The sequence below is a fragment of the Amphiprion ocellaris genome, chromosome 20 (assembly GCF_022539595.1).
Source record: "Amphiprion ocellaris isolate individual 3 ecotype Okinawa chromosome 20, ASM2253959v1, whole genome shotgun sequence".
In the NCBI taxonomy this organism is placed as follows: Eukaryota; Metazoa; Chordata; class Actinopteri; family Pomacentridae; genus Amphiprion; species Amphiprion ocellaris.
The window spans coordinates 21,197,055-21,212,694 of NC_072785.1; the positions used below are offsets into that span (position 1 = coordinate 21,197,055).

Below are 15,640 nucleotides of genomic sequence, written 5' to 3' on the forward strand. Positions count from 1 at the left end.
TACCATGCTTATATGTAGTATTTTGCTCTAATAAAGCAAAGATGGGCTTGTGAGAATGTCTTCCATCATTTATTGAATTGTTGATAACCGAATAGTGTCTAAGACTCAAAACCACAAATCTCCACCTGACTGTAGAGCTACGAAAATTTCAAGAGGAGTTTTCCAATGCAAGAACTTACTGGCTGTTTTAGGGAAGGCCAAACCGTTGTGCGTGTTCTGACTGCAAGAACTGTCCCTGTTGATCCACTTTCAAGGCTCTTTTTGGGGGAAAAAACTAGCTTTTCCCATGGAGACTCTTTGGAGGAGAACTGAAATATTGCTGTGTGGGGTTCCATACTGATTGGCCAAACTCTGAGAAGACAACAAGCACTGCTTTTCGTGCAATGATGGCACTTCAGCCTTCAACCATTTCCACTGCAGGAACTTGGGGCCATTTTAGGGTTCCACAAATCTTTAAGTGTGTTTCGACTGCAAGAGCTACCCCTGCAAAACCTTTTTCGGTACTCATGGCAGGGTAGGTACTTCTGATACTGGAGAGGAAAAAAGTAACAATTTTTCTGCTCTCTTAATGCCCTTGTGGAGGGCAGCTATCTCTCTAAATTTGCCATACCCCGAAATCAACTCGTAGTCAAAGCTCAGTCAAAGGATCCTACACCACAATGGAAACAGAAAGGCTGAAAGGGCTGTTTACAGGACTGCTTGGTAAATGTTCCTGTCACCTTGCACCTGCTACAAGTTCCTGCATTGGAGAATCATCTTTTGTACCTAAAATGCTACTACCAAAATTTGTGCCAATCTATCTGGAGGATGTTGAGACATTTAATAGGATGAATGAAAGATTACAACTACAGCAGAAGTCAGGGAATCACGCTGACCAGAAATCATTATGCAGGGACAATTTTAAATCCATTCTATAGCTATTGAGATACTTCAGTTTGGATCAAATTTTTAGTTTTTATTTGTGATGAAAGACAATAACTCCACTCCCTACTCTGAGCCATTCATCATTCATTTCATTTCCATCAGCCTCTACTGTTGTGTTTAATGACTATTAGCAAATTTTTAATCCCAGTGTATTAAACTAAGATGAATGAAACATCCCCTGCTGAACTTCAGTTTCTCGGGATGTTAGCATGTCTCGGTTTGTATTCAACAAAAAGCAATGGGGTGCCTGCTGTAAGTAGACTGTTTTGTTTCAAATTAATCCTTTGTGGATTAAATGCATCAGGATGCATATAAAATAAATCTAATGGCAAATATGGTAGACACAAATGCCATAGAGCTGTATGCGTTCTTCTGCTCTGCTCTATATCAACGCCTGCATTCAACCTGTATAAGTTCAAGAACATTTAAAAATGTAACAGTTTGTGACGTTGAAACAGGTAAGTCTATCATGACTTAAAAGCAGCATCTAATTATTACACATTCTGCAATCAAACTTTGAAAAAGTAGTAGAAAATTAACCCCCAGTATTAACCCCCATATATATATATATATATATATATATATATATATATATATATATATATATATATATATATATATATATATATATATATATATATATATATAGTGTACTGCAGCCCAAGCAATCTGCTGAATGCATTTTTTCCAAAACGCAGTTCTGTTCTGAAATCAATTATTATTAAGCTGTGCTCAACATCACTGTCACTGCGAGTATGTTCAAGCACCAACGTTAGTATTTAGTAGACTGACTTCCTTGTTTCAAATTAGCTGAGCTCCTCCAGTCTTTAGTGCACATATGAGGAACTCCACAATAACCCTTTGGGGTTCAAGTTCCCCTAACTAGGTAAGGTTGTCATTACAGGACACCTCCATTAGCCTTATCCTTTATGGATTAAACTAAATCAAGGTATATACAATGAAGCTCAGTGTCAGCTTACGTTCTAATAACAGCTGCGTCAATCTGTATAATTTAGAAAATGGTACAACAGAGTGGTGAGAGGCATCGTTGCCCCAGGTGTTGTAATCATACAATTTGTGATGTCGAAGATAATACGCGGACAAACAAGTAAGTTTCTTCCTTATACCCCTCCCTTGTTATTTTAGTTCATGTTCGAAAAGGTGTATTGACGTGGTGAGTTACATTATCACCCCAGAATTCAGTCGCAAGGGCCAATAAGACTGACGGATGATCTAGCCTATAAACAAATGAAACAACAGTGTATATTTGATGGAAAAAACAATTGCCTGTAGTGACTTGGTTGTGAAGTAAAGAGTTCAATATACATGGAGTGTGCATAATAACAGGAACACAAATATAACGCAGCCCAAAGCGCACCACAAGCAGCAGTCTGAAAACACAGATCAGCATGCTTTTGACAGTCTCATCACAAAAGAAGCAAGTCAGGCTTCACAAAGATCTACTGATGTTTCTGGTTTTATTCTCTAGGTTTCCTTTTTGGCAAAAGTCTTATCAAATGACACCTCCAACACTGCCATTGGTAAGAAGTGCACTATGTAAAGTGTCTTATCAGTTTAAACCTTTCATCACTGCCTGAGCATTTTCATGCTGTTCCACTACTTTCTCAATTGGCTTGAAATGTTGCAGTATTACAAATCACAGGACTTCACCCTTATCTCATGAGGAATGAAACATGAAGGTTGTCTCAGTGGGGACAGTAAGTTTCCATTACTTCACATTAAAGGGGAATTATCATAGTGACTGAAAACCATTCAGTGCAGTCGTGCATTAAAAATACATTTTCACATACTTAAGACAGTGATCAGTTGAAGGACAAAAACAAGAGATGTGGTTTGTTGCTGTATTGTTTTGCAGACAGTGTCTAGATTGTGTACAATAGCAGACGATTCACCTTTTTGTAGATGATGTGCTTTTGAGTGATCAGAGCGGGTGAAAAGGTGACAATCAGTACATGAGTGAGGTCAACCAATTCTCTTTTAAGTGATGAGAGAATGAAGGTCATGCTCTGTTCCCACAAACAAAGATGGAATATAAATTAAAGCTTTGTTGAAATGTTGCTGCTGCTGCTGCTGCTGCTGCAGCACAGTGGCTGCATTCAGGGGAAACACAACAACCCTTAAAGTTTTATGGCACACAAAGCAAAACAAGTCAGTGTCACTGCCTGGAATGACAAAGGAAACCCGTTTCACCTCCCATTATTCTCTACTTTGTCACTGCCTGACCTCTTAGGCAGCTCCCTGGTGCTGCTCTTATTGTTTCTTGTCAAATGACAGAACTGTTAAGTCGAAACAAAAAAACACTACAATAGACTGTGTGAAAAAGGTCTGCAGTCTTGTCAGCAGTAAATCACAAAAAAACATTCAAACACCAAAAAAAAAAAAAAAAAAAAAAAATCAAGGCTATAAACTTTACATAACTGTGTTGACACGGTTGACTGCACTAGAAACAAAAGATTTTTTGAATGCATTTTATTTGGCTGCTGACATTACAGTGACACTGAGAGACTAGTCTTTGTGCACTTAATATCAAACATAAACGGACAATTTCTTAGCTGACACATAAAATTTCTACTGAAAAATCAGCTTTTTTGGGGTCTACACATAGATATACACACACACACACACACACATACAGATTTAAAAGGCTGGGACAGCAACAGCTGCTGTCCATCATGAATGAGACCTGATTTTGCAGCACTGAGCTGCCGAGTTTGACGGACTCATAAAACATCCAGCTACACAACAGTGGAAAGTTAAGAAAGGCTCAGCTTCATGCAAATATCTTGTAACGGAGTATGAACGACAGCCAGACAAAAACCTATAGCGATGAACAACACCAGAGGCCTCATTTATCACCTGTCTGTAAGCACAATTCATCTGAAAACTTTGTAGAAATATTTCCATGCACAGAATGTGATTTATCAACAATATAATATGGGTAAAATTAGAAGCACTCCTGACATTGCAGATGCTCCTCGTGGAGGAGGTAATTACAATGAGATAAGATAAACAAGATGTAAGTTAACTGAAGCAAAGTCATAGAGGACACACCTATAGATTGTTTGAATGATCCAGACAATGACTGAGCTTACTACACTGGAGCATTTAGCCAATGGAGTGCTGTACAATGCACATTATTAGCAATTGCAGGAATAGCACACTGCTTAGAGTTCTTTCTACACCTGTCTTGATAAAGAAAAGCATGGAAATCGTCTCAATGGCACTGACTTTATGCAAAGGATAGACAAACCCCTTGTTTTGTGAACTGTCATTTTGGAGCCTTAACTTCAGCATTTGGCCGCCATTGTCTTGACCTCTTGAAATAGCAAGGGGTGGATCTGACTGAGACCTTGAGGACACCAAGGTTTGATACGGCAGCAACCCCTTACTTACTAGGTGACTGGAACATACCCTACTTTATGGTCCACTGTTTTCTAAATGGGATCCTAATTTACAAAATAAAGGAGACTTGAAACTAACAATTAAAACCATACATTCATCTGTTACCTCAGTAAATATTTAGTGAGGTAACAGATCAAGTGAGAATTAGGGGAAGTTTCACATAGAAGTTCCATACAATCATATTATTTTAGCAGCCAGAGGAGTCGCCCCCTGCTGTCTGATTGAAAGAATGCAGGTTTAACACACACTGATTTCATTTTTAAGACTCAAACACTATTCCCATCTTTTAAGTAAAGTCCACGCTGTTAATAGGGCACAGCTGTGTGTATCATGTGCACATGTACACATGACAAATGCAAATTTCTTCTGCTTTAGACTCTTTCTCGTTTGGTTTGATAATGAAGGACACAGGACTGGAATCGCTTCAGCCACAGATAAACAGTCAAAATGCCAGACTTCCAATCCAGACATCATTCAACTGTAAGAACAAACAAATGTCAACAACAATGTTATTATGGACTCAGGAAACAAACTGGGAATTCAACAGGAAATTACTACTATGCATATATAGTAGCATACAGCGTAGTGGATAGATCAGGAAATAACTGTACAATTAGAGTAGAGTATGCTGATTTTGTGTTCAAGCGAACTGAAAGTAAATTTAGTTTTTGTTAAGAGCTCAATAGATTTTATCCCTGGTCTTAGCTCTGACTTCTCTATTAATTTCAAAGAAACTGCAATTTCCAAAAGGAAGAAATTCAAAGTGGTCCCTACATTTGGGTTCTCCAGGGGTAGTTAATTTCTGGACTGAGAATTTCAACACTGGTAATTCAGCTGGTGAGATATTCTTGTGTTGAAAACAATTGACATCACTTTAGCTCCAACAGCCACACAGGCAAAGTGCTCTGTGATTCAAATCACAGGGTTGCATAGTTACAGACAGGAATTACAGAGGTGAACTCTGAGTATTTGTGGTCATCATATTTGGATTGAAAATCCATCCAATTAGACCCCCAAATGGGTTTGTTGTGGAGTCACAGGGTAGAAATGGATGCAACAATTTCGAGACTGTTCCGCACCTGGAAAAAAATGTGTCAAACATTCTAAACGGAGAGATACTACGAACTACTGGGGTGAACAGGTATTTTAAATGAACAAGTTTAACTGAGATTCACTGTCATAACAAACTTTAAACACTGAAATGTGATTTTGTGCATACTGATAGGCTTATCATAATAAAACTGTCCTGACAGCTCTGATGGAGTTCAGGATTCATCCAGAGAAGCTTTGTTAAAAATTCTCCCAATGTACAAACCTAAAACTGTGTAAAACAGCTGCAATGCCGAATAAGTAGAAAAACATTTATTACATATTTACTTTTACATCCCTCCTGATTCTGTGTCCATGGAGTAACTGCTGCTGTGTCACAAGCAGAAATATACTTTCAATTTTAAAAACACTTCAGATTTCTGCTGCTGTGTGATGCTGCAGGTACTTCATAAAGGTAATTATAAATAATCTGACACAAAGTGGGACTTCTGCAGGTATTAATATTTCCCCAAAATCCTGAATTACGCTAAGTGAAATTTAAAAAGAAAACATTATTATGAAATTCAGACATTGATCTAACATGGCTCAGGACTGTCCAAGTCAAGTTAACTGTATTTTGACTGACATGTTAAAATGTTTTGTAACAGAAACCAGTGGGTGGTGTGGGGCTACACAAGCTGTGGTTTGATCTGCTCCAACTGGGTCACCTAGGTGACTGTGTGATGTGAAAAGACCCAAAGCACCTGCTGACCTGAAGAAACGTCACTGCTGTGGTGCCTGGGTGCATCATGGATGCGTACTGTCTGGTAAAGAAGGATAGCCTACAATATGAGAGACGTAAAAGAAGCAAAATACAGAAGAGTTGATTCGTGATGTTGGAGAGTTCTGTGTGTGCATGTGTGTGTGTGTGCATGTGTGTGCATGTCTGCTGACTAAAGATACACAAACTGAGGCTTTTGAACTCTGCAGTTTCCATTCTGCTACAGCCTCTGTGAAGAAATATGAAGAAAAGCCTGAAACAGTGGAAACCACTGCACTGCCTGCTGGGGCACCACCAAGTGTACAAATAAACGTATATTTTACTTACTTAGCAAACAGAAATGAATCGAAAATAAACAGGAAATAACTGAAAAACCTTCGACGGGTTTCACAGAAGAAGGAAACAAAACATATTCTGCTATATATTGGGAGGGACAGGGACTATGTGCTATGTTACCTCACCTAGACATCATTTGCACACACATGTAAATAAAAATGGACAACAGCTGCAGTATCACTATCAGTCTGTATATCCATTTCCTCAGCAAGTTCCATCTCCGTTTTTAGGGTCTCAAGTGACACTGCTGTTAATGCTGAAACACGTCCATCAAATTCACTGGGAAATTGTTTTAAACCTTAGGCTTTGGTTCTAAAATAATTGGTGTGAGCTGAATGAAAACATTGCTAAATGAGTTACTAAACTAGACTGACAGGCTGATCTTAAGGGGGATTCCCTATTTGAAGCCATGAAAACAATCCAATACCCCTGGCTGAGCTTCAATGTGATTTAAATGGCATAGTGGGTGTTTTTGACTCACATGGTGAACATGGATTAGTTACATATTATTAAGTATTTAGTGACGGGGCCCTTACGAAAGAGATTCACGGTGTGGGAAAATGTGTGGGAAGTGGTGTCCCCAAATAAATCAATACAGCTCATTTATGTGCACTGTGATCCTGCCTGTTTGCTCATGTGTGACGGTGTGCAGACATGTGGGACCCACATGATGTACGGCTCACATCTAAGTAAAGGGGTATCATGTTCGGCACCTCAGGTTCTGTGCTTCAGACAACTAAATTTGAAAGTAAAAGTGCACACCGCATGATGAAGGCAGAAGCTGTTGTAGCTCGTTTGGTCTCTATGCCTAAATTGCTTCACAGCCCAGCACCGATGGGATTTTGAAGAATGTTCCAGCAACTGTGGTGCCGTCATGCAACCTCATTTCATCTGTGTAGATTGAAAACAATGGAGGGGCTGAAAGCGGCCCTGCGGGACACCTGTGCACAAAACAGTCTTGTTAGACAGCACAAGCTGGTTGCATATTCTTTTTAGTCAGTCTGTCAGAAAGTCTTTAATCCAGTGAAGAATAAACACAACTTCAACACTCAGATCATACAGCCACTGCAGCTTTTTGGAGTATATTCAAAGCTGAAATGAATTAAAATCTTGTGACAGCATATCATATTCATCACGCTGACTGTGGTCAAATTGTGTCCTCTTTTCCTTTTAAAATCTTACATCCAAACTGTGGGGGGTGAAGCACACAACCTAATGCAATCCAGTACAAGAGCCCTGCAATAAATCCCGTCTTTGTGAGGCTGAAAATGAGCACTTTTTGTTGTTTTGGTGACACTGTCAGGGAGATATGGTAATCTTAGAGGCTGCAGCTCTTTGGAACATGTGAAAGAATTATATCTCATAAAATCTAATCAGTTTTTTAGGAGGGGAAAAAAAGCTGATTGAAAAGTATTTCCATAAAAAGCGCCGGGACGACCTTTGATGAATAGGCTTACAAGGTGGACGAAAAAAAGAAACTCGCACAAACACAGTCATTTCAGCTCCTCAGTTGAAAACGTGTATTTCATAAGAGCCTCATATTTCTTTTCACTTGGTTCCTGATCAAGAGGTCTAAACCATGTTGTACAATGTGAAGAATTTAGTCAAATCAACTTGTATCCTTATGAACTTACTTGTAATCAAATTAGCTTATTTCTATTAATTTAAACCTAAAATGTCAAATGTTTATCTTCATACCACTTTGGAACTTAAAAAACATGGGTAAAGTATAAAGTTTTTCAATATCATCTTTACATTACATGAACAAATCAATATGAAGGTGTTGGGGGAATCTGGCAGATCTGCTGAATGACTCAAAAAATAAAGACTGACAGGAAGTTGTGATTTTTCTGATTTGTATTAAAGAGAGGAATGTGAACAAAATTGAAAGAAAATCAAAGCCACTCTTTTAAAAAGTTGTCTGTATATGCCACAGATGGTGAAAGTACGAATTGTGCCGGAGGCTGAACATGTATACTTAATTAGTTTAGATGGGGGAGTTTCTTTGCACGCAGTAGGTGAGCGAACTCGGAGATCACAACATCAGTCAGTCACACTGAGTAAGATCTCACTTGATGTCTGTAATTTACTTCACCGCAGTCATATCAACCACGAGCACAATTTTTAAAGAACATCTCAGCTTTACTAAACAGGAGAAAATAGTTGACTGTTCTGATACCCATATGGCCATTTGACATTTTTGTCTTCTTTGCAGCTCTGTTTTTCTCAAATATGAGACCAATAAATCTCAGCAGGGTTTGCTGAAGGAGTTAAACAGACAGAACTTGTGGCACAACCCCTGTGGATATTTCTGAACTCTGATACAAAGGCAGGAGAAGGTCGAGGCTGAATACTTGTAAGTGCTTGAAAGTTCTCCTTGTGTACTTGGCTCACACTCTCAGCCCTAAATGAATTGGAGTGCAATTTGACCTGACAGCTGGTGATTAGCCTGATTGGTCACACTGGCTGAAGGATGGCTTATGAACATGTCACCAGTGGAGATCAGATCAGTGGCGTGTTTGAAATGAAGCTGAGTTTTTGTTGAGTGGATGATTGTAATTGCATGACTAAACTTGATAGACCAAGCAGAGATTGCACACACAGTAAAGAAAATAGATTAAATGAGATACTACGTTGGATATTCTGAACCCATTCTTTTCATTACACACTTGGAGTCCTTAAAAAAATTAAGTATTTCTCTTTAACAGTAAGTACTAATGAATAGCATATATCAAAGTAAAGGTTTGGGAGGGAAAATCAGCATCTAAGAGCCCTGTGCTTCTGCCAGAAACAGCATCAACGCCATAGCTATTATTTATTAAGCCTTTAACCCTTAAGAACGACCTCAAATTTTTCAAAAGGGCCGTGTGGGTGCTTTGATGGAAGTATTGGCATATATGGGTGGAAAATAGGAGTATATCACAGTATCTTAGGGTCTTTTTGCAGTCACAATATAAATGATGATATAAAGGTTACTTCAAAGAATGCAATAAATTCAAATTTCAGTCAAAGTCCAACACCACCTTCCACTGTATTCATTAACTAGACACAAATGTCATATATTATCATACAGAGTAAAACAGAACTGGGGTTTTTCAGCCTTTTCCACAAATTTGTGCAAATGAATACAGCAATCATATTTGTATTCCGACGCTTCAAATGAGCTGAAATGATAAATGCCAGCATTTCCATTTACCTAAGCAGTGAGGAGTTGTTTGTACAGTCAGCATTAGATAAATAAGAACATTTATCACTTCTTTAATTTTTCGAAAGCTCTCAGAAATGATACAGTGGTCACTTGATGGATGATCAAGCCCCTGGATGTACCATGAAAACAAGACTGAGTTTGTTGTAACGGCTGACTAGTGTTCTGTAGGACAGCCCTTCAGTCTATTACAAGATATTATAAATGAGTGCTTTTGCAGTCGTAGATGACTGATAAGACCACAGAAATAGAATAAGACGGAGTAAGTGAGTTTCCCAAATGCACTGTGCGGGCAATGACCAAAACATGACACTTGTCCACTTGTTTCGGGACACTGCTTTCACCACATTAGCTCCGCTGTCTGTTGTCACACAAGCCTGTTTCTCCTCGTCTGGATGCCACGCTTGACATTTGAATCACATCTCATCTGTTGTAGCTGAATCATTTCTAAATGACAGAGGAAGCTCATTTTCCCAGATTAACTCTTCCTCAGATGCTTTCAATATGTGAGCTCTGCCTTCCATCATGCTTTTTCTGTTTATATGCACATGATGTACATTACGGAAGAAAACACGCCATCATACAGATATTACATCAGTACTGAGACATAACAAACTCTTCTCATAGAGAGGAGACTTATACTAGTATGTTGTGTATAATGCAATATGGCACAGCCCTAAGGCCAAATATTGCTAAAAACTGCAATGAGAAAGGCACAGGGCCTACATGGGAAGTTACCAACGGCTCCAAATTTAGGTGATAATTGCAAGACAGTAATGAGCCCCATCACTGGTTGCAAGATGCTAATAGTGAAAGAATAGTCACCATAGTCACACTACTTCTGCAGTCCAGACACTCAGCTTTCTACGTCCAGACTACTTGGACTTTTTCAAGCTGCTCAGTGATCCAGTTGGTTTTGAGGAGAATGAGTCTTCCGATGTGTGAAAGGCAACGCAAGCTTTCACTATTTTCACTTCAGCAATCCAACATAATCTGTTTCCGAGCTAATTTGAAGTGAGGACATAATCCTTTCAGTTGCTGTATCTGCATTCAAATTACATCTACATGGCCTTATGTAAAAGTTTGTTCCAACTTTCATAAGGTAAGCCTCTGACCAGCGGGGGGTGATTACACCTGAAGGTCTGAGGTGCCGCTGGAGGACTACTTGACTTTTCACATGTCATCTTTGGTTGTTTACATCCCTCCCTCCGCTAACCCAGATGCTGCATGTGACATTATCCTCTTACTTCAAGACTCAAATCTCTGCACCCCGTTGCTTTCCTATGAGCACCTGATCCAAAGCAAGTTTCCTGCATGGATTAATTCAGTTTTACAGATTCTAAAGAGGTCCAATGAATCCACCGATATCTATCACCAACCAAGCAATGTCCTGTTCCTGCTGCTGTATTTGAATTTGTTAAAAAACAAAAAAAAAAAGTTGTTTAAACAGAAAAGAAAGCTAATTTACATCTTGCGTGATTTGAATGATTTTTTTTAATGCAATGTGGATTTTTTTTGGTTCAATCCACGCTTTCTCACATCAAACACAGTTTCATCTTTCACAGGTATATTTGCCCTGAGCAAGTCTGGATCTAGTCGCACCCATTCGTGTCTTCAAATCAACTTTATGCAACTGCATCGCACGTTCACTATGCCGCAATTAAGAATGCTAAAAGCAGAAGAAGCCACAGTGAGCTCATAAGATGGAGAGGTGACAGGCACTGCCTGCAGTTTAAACAAATATCAAAACATCACCAGCCATTTACCACCACAGGATACCATTTACTGTGTCATTTCTCTTGTATGAAACACCCCTCTCACAGTGTCCTCATTTAAAGCTCTCATCACTGAGGCTCAGTTATCCAAAGCACATGAAAGTTCATTATAAGATGGATGATAAAAATAAACCTAAAACTATTCTGATCACAAAGCAAATTCTTTCTGCGCTTTCTTATTCCACTCCAATATTTTAACTCTTAATGAATACCAGTGACACTGTTCTAAACTTGTAATAAAAACCACTAAATTGCAGCTTCACAAGTCCTGACAAGAGGGACTTATGCGGAATCATTACAGGGTGAATTCAAGTGAGTAGCCTTTGAAAATCGTGCAGCCAAGGAAGTAGACCCGAAAGTAAGTGGAGCAATGAAGAATTTGCTGGGACCATTGCTGATTAAGACTTCTTAGACTGTCCGGAATACATTACACAGACTACGAGTCTGCACATTATAATTTACAATTAGATTTGTGGGGAATATCTATAGCATATTTGCTTAAGCACAAAAAAAAGAGAGAGAACTTCTGTTGCGCCAAAGCAAACAGCACATAGAGCAAGTGTCTTTTTACAGCAGTAAGCCACAAGGATACAAGGGTTGAGAAAAATGTCATGATTTTTTAGAAACAGTAGCACCTCTAAATTGTGTGATACAGAAGCTGCAAACTGTCTGAACCATCATCTCAACTGTTTATAGTGTTTGTACCAGGTTATCACAGTCGTGGCTCCAATGGGAGTGGGTAAAGTACACTTTTCAGAGCTGAAAAAAGAGCGAGATCTTACTTGGCTTGGCACAACTGAAGTGGAAACGTAAAAAAACACTGTATATGCTCAGTGGATCATGAGTACCAGGATTCTTTTTTTTGAGCTAAAAATTGCTGCTAAGAGCCATTCTTATCGACTATTTCTGTAAGTGGCACATTCCCAGTTCACTGGAAAAGCAGCACTACTGTCATCGTATGAGTTCACTGAGGTCCAGACCACAGAACGTTTTCCCCGTGGAGCTATAACATTTGAGCAGCAGACACATGCGGACTTTCACCAGATCCCACATCGCTGCCTAATCTTGAGGCCTGTCCACCAGGCAGTGGTGTTGGGTTCAGTGGGGTTTTATCAAATTCAAATCCTTCCAAATCCCTTATCGAAGCTAATTAGGATTTTTTCTTTTTCCACAGGTAACTAAAGTTATAAATAACTAAACCGAAAAGATTCAATTTAGATCTGTAATCAGCTTTTGTTGTCTGAGAAGGCAGAAACAGTTTTTAGCGGCAGCCTAATTAATGTTCAAAACCTGCAGCTCCAATCTATAAATGAGGAGCAGCTTAAACAAAAATTAGTGTTGATTAAATGTGTTTGAGACATTGAAATTATAGCCTTATTACTCTGCACATTTCATTTGCGTTCTTCTAATTTTGGAGATCCCGGAGGATAACTAAGTTGATCCGCATTCTATGGATTAATGTTCAACTGACATGATGAAATCAGCTACCACATCTACTTCTCTTTTCTCTTGTTTCTGCACGTAATTCATTACTCCTCTGTTGGTCTTGTTAAACTACAAGATTGCACACCCACACTCATTGTCATATAGCGATGATGAAGTGTTCCACACACAAATGAGCTCTAACTAAAGCACTTCGAGCTAGATTTATGGTGTGTCTGAACTGACTGCATTAGAAATCTCCCTCATGCACCGTTTTCATGTTGGAGAGGAGGTGTCAGAACCAAACATTGGATGTAACCTTCCGAAAACCAAAGATCCAGCATGCGCATCATTTTATGCTTATAGGTGATTGTCTGTGCAAGCGGAGCAAAGTACTGTGCTTCTCTTTCTAACTCTGATTTTTCCTTTGTTACTAAACTATTTGTGCCACTTCTAATGTGCACAACCTGATCAATGTCTCCCTGGAGAGGCTGCCTGAAAATGTGTGGCGCCTGCAACAGCTGCTTTTTCACTCCGGCTTTGAGTGTGGCCATTTGGAACAACAATAAAGACAATTTCCAACATGGTCTGACAGCACACCTTTATCACAAGTTCTGAGAGACCATAACCTGGCCCTGAACGTTGGCTCACAGATTCTGTAAATTTGCAGTTAACGATCAACACAGACGCCTGTTATCTGACATGTAAAAGATGTGGGCGGAAGGTCTACAATCCTATTCGACCATTAGACATGCATGTTTGGAAGTCTGGCTTTAATCAGACAATGGCCACTAATCTATCAACGTTTGCAATTTTCACTGCTAAGGCAAGAATGAGTGGCCAAATAATGTTATGTGAATCTTTCTTGCAACCAATCTTTGGTAACCAATCTGTAAGCCATCTGTAAGATTATACCCAGGCACTGTGGCGTATTTTACACAAAATGCAAAATCAGCATGTCAGCATGATCAAAATGAAAACACCAACACACTGACAATATTCGCAAACTATATCTGAGGTTGGTGGGAATGTCGTTACTTTGAAAAGCCATTCATCTATCCATTTTCCTTCACTAATTCAGGGTCGGCTAAGCACAGCATTTTAGATGTCCCTCTCCCTAGCAATATTTTCCAGTTCCCCTTGGGTGACCCAAAGGCATTCTCAGGCCAGATGAGATATGTAATTCCTTCAGCAAATTGTGAGTCTACCCCTGGGGTCTCCTCTCAGTTGGACATGCCCAGAAAATTTTCAAATGAAGATGCCCTGGAGGTCTGGAGATGAAGAGCGATTCAAATACTTCATTGAATCAGTGTTGACCCTCAGTTATAACTGGGAAACCATGGCTCCCTTAAGGTGCGCCTGAAGCTAGGCCTTGACCCATGGGGCTCAGCAGGGTACAGCTCAAAAAACCCAATGGCACCACCATCCAGTGGGCCCACCACCAGCAGGGATTGGTATATGCATCGGCTGCACTGCAAATCCGGTGGAAGGCAACTAGTTGTCCTGACTCCTAGGGGCACAGACTAATTTGCAATTGTTGTTGATTGAATTGTTGATTGTTGTTTGTGTATATATATATATAAAAATATAAATATACATATATAAATAAATATATATATACACACACATATACACACATACCTATATGTGTGTGTGTGTGTGTATATATATATATATATATATATATATATATATATATATATATATATATATATATATATATATATATATATATATATGAAAAAAATGATTGGTTAAAACTTAAATTTCATTCTAGACAGACAATGAATACGTCAATTTCAAGACAATCTGTTAAATATTTTTAAAACTGTCATTCTGAACTGCAAACGTAGGTTGTAGAAGACAAAAAGTTATGATGACACAACCATACCTAGCACCAGTAACAACATCTAGTGGTAAAATATGTTTCTCTGAGTATGTGGAAATATTGACCTGTTGCTGGAAATAGAAGAAAAATCATTAAAATACATCCTCTGGGTACCATAAATGACTTGGATTGCCAGGGAATTCCATGGCAATCATATAATAGTTAAATTAACTATTTGAAACCAAGGGGTAGATGGACCAACATCGCAAACTCAAAGGCCAAATTATTTATATACTTATTTAACCTTTAGTCATCAAGGTAGGTCAGTTGAGAACCGGTTCTCATTTACAATGATGACCTAGCCAAGAGGCAGCATAAAAACACAAAACAGTGAGGACATAAAGAGAAAGAAAAAGAAACATAACATAATTATAAATGATGACATAATAAGAGGTAAATAGCTAAAAGCAAGTGTAATGGTCTTGCACTATTGATTAATTTGAATTTTTAAATGAGGAGAGAGTAATGAATAAACTAAGCTTTAAATTTACATTAAATCAGAGTTACAGGATTCAGTGTATTAACCAGCAGAAATATATCCAAAATGCATATGTTCCCAACCAATAATAATCAAGGCTGTTCATCTCCTGACAAAACATCCTACAGCTGGGACCTTTTGATAAACATTGTCACTTCAGGAAGAGCTTTTGAATATAACCCATAACATCTGTGGCATTTTACGAATATGCTGAACTTATGGCAAAGAGGATATGGTTGCTTTGCTCCAATCATTTTATATGACGAATTTAATCTCTGATGTATTTGTTTGACTTCAGTCTGTACAGTATATGAATGTATTCAGTTATGCAAAACATATAACATACAGTCACTTCATGAAACCTTTTCCTGCAAATCCG

The 15,640-nt window shown here is 38.7% G+C and overlaps 1 protein-coding gene across 3 annotated transcripts in view; it reads right to left on the minus strand.

The window, feature by feature from the left end:
- Positions 1 to 15,640, minus strand: part of sntg2 (syntrophin, gamma 2) — a 116,534-nt gene that overhangs the window by 89,887 nt on the left and 11,007 nt on the right. The window lies entirely within an intron of this gene.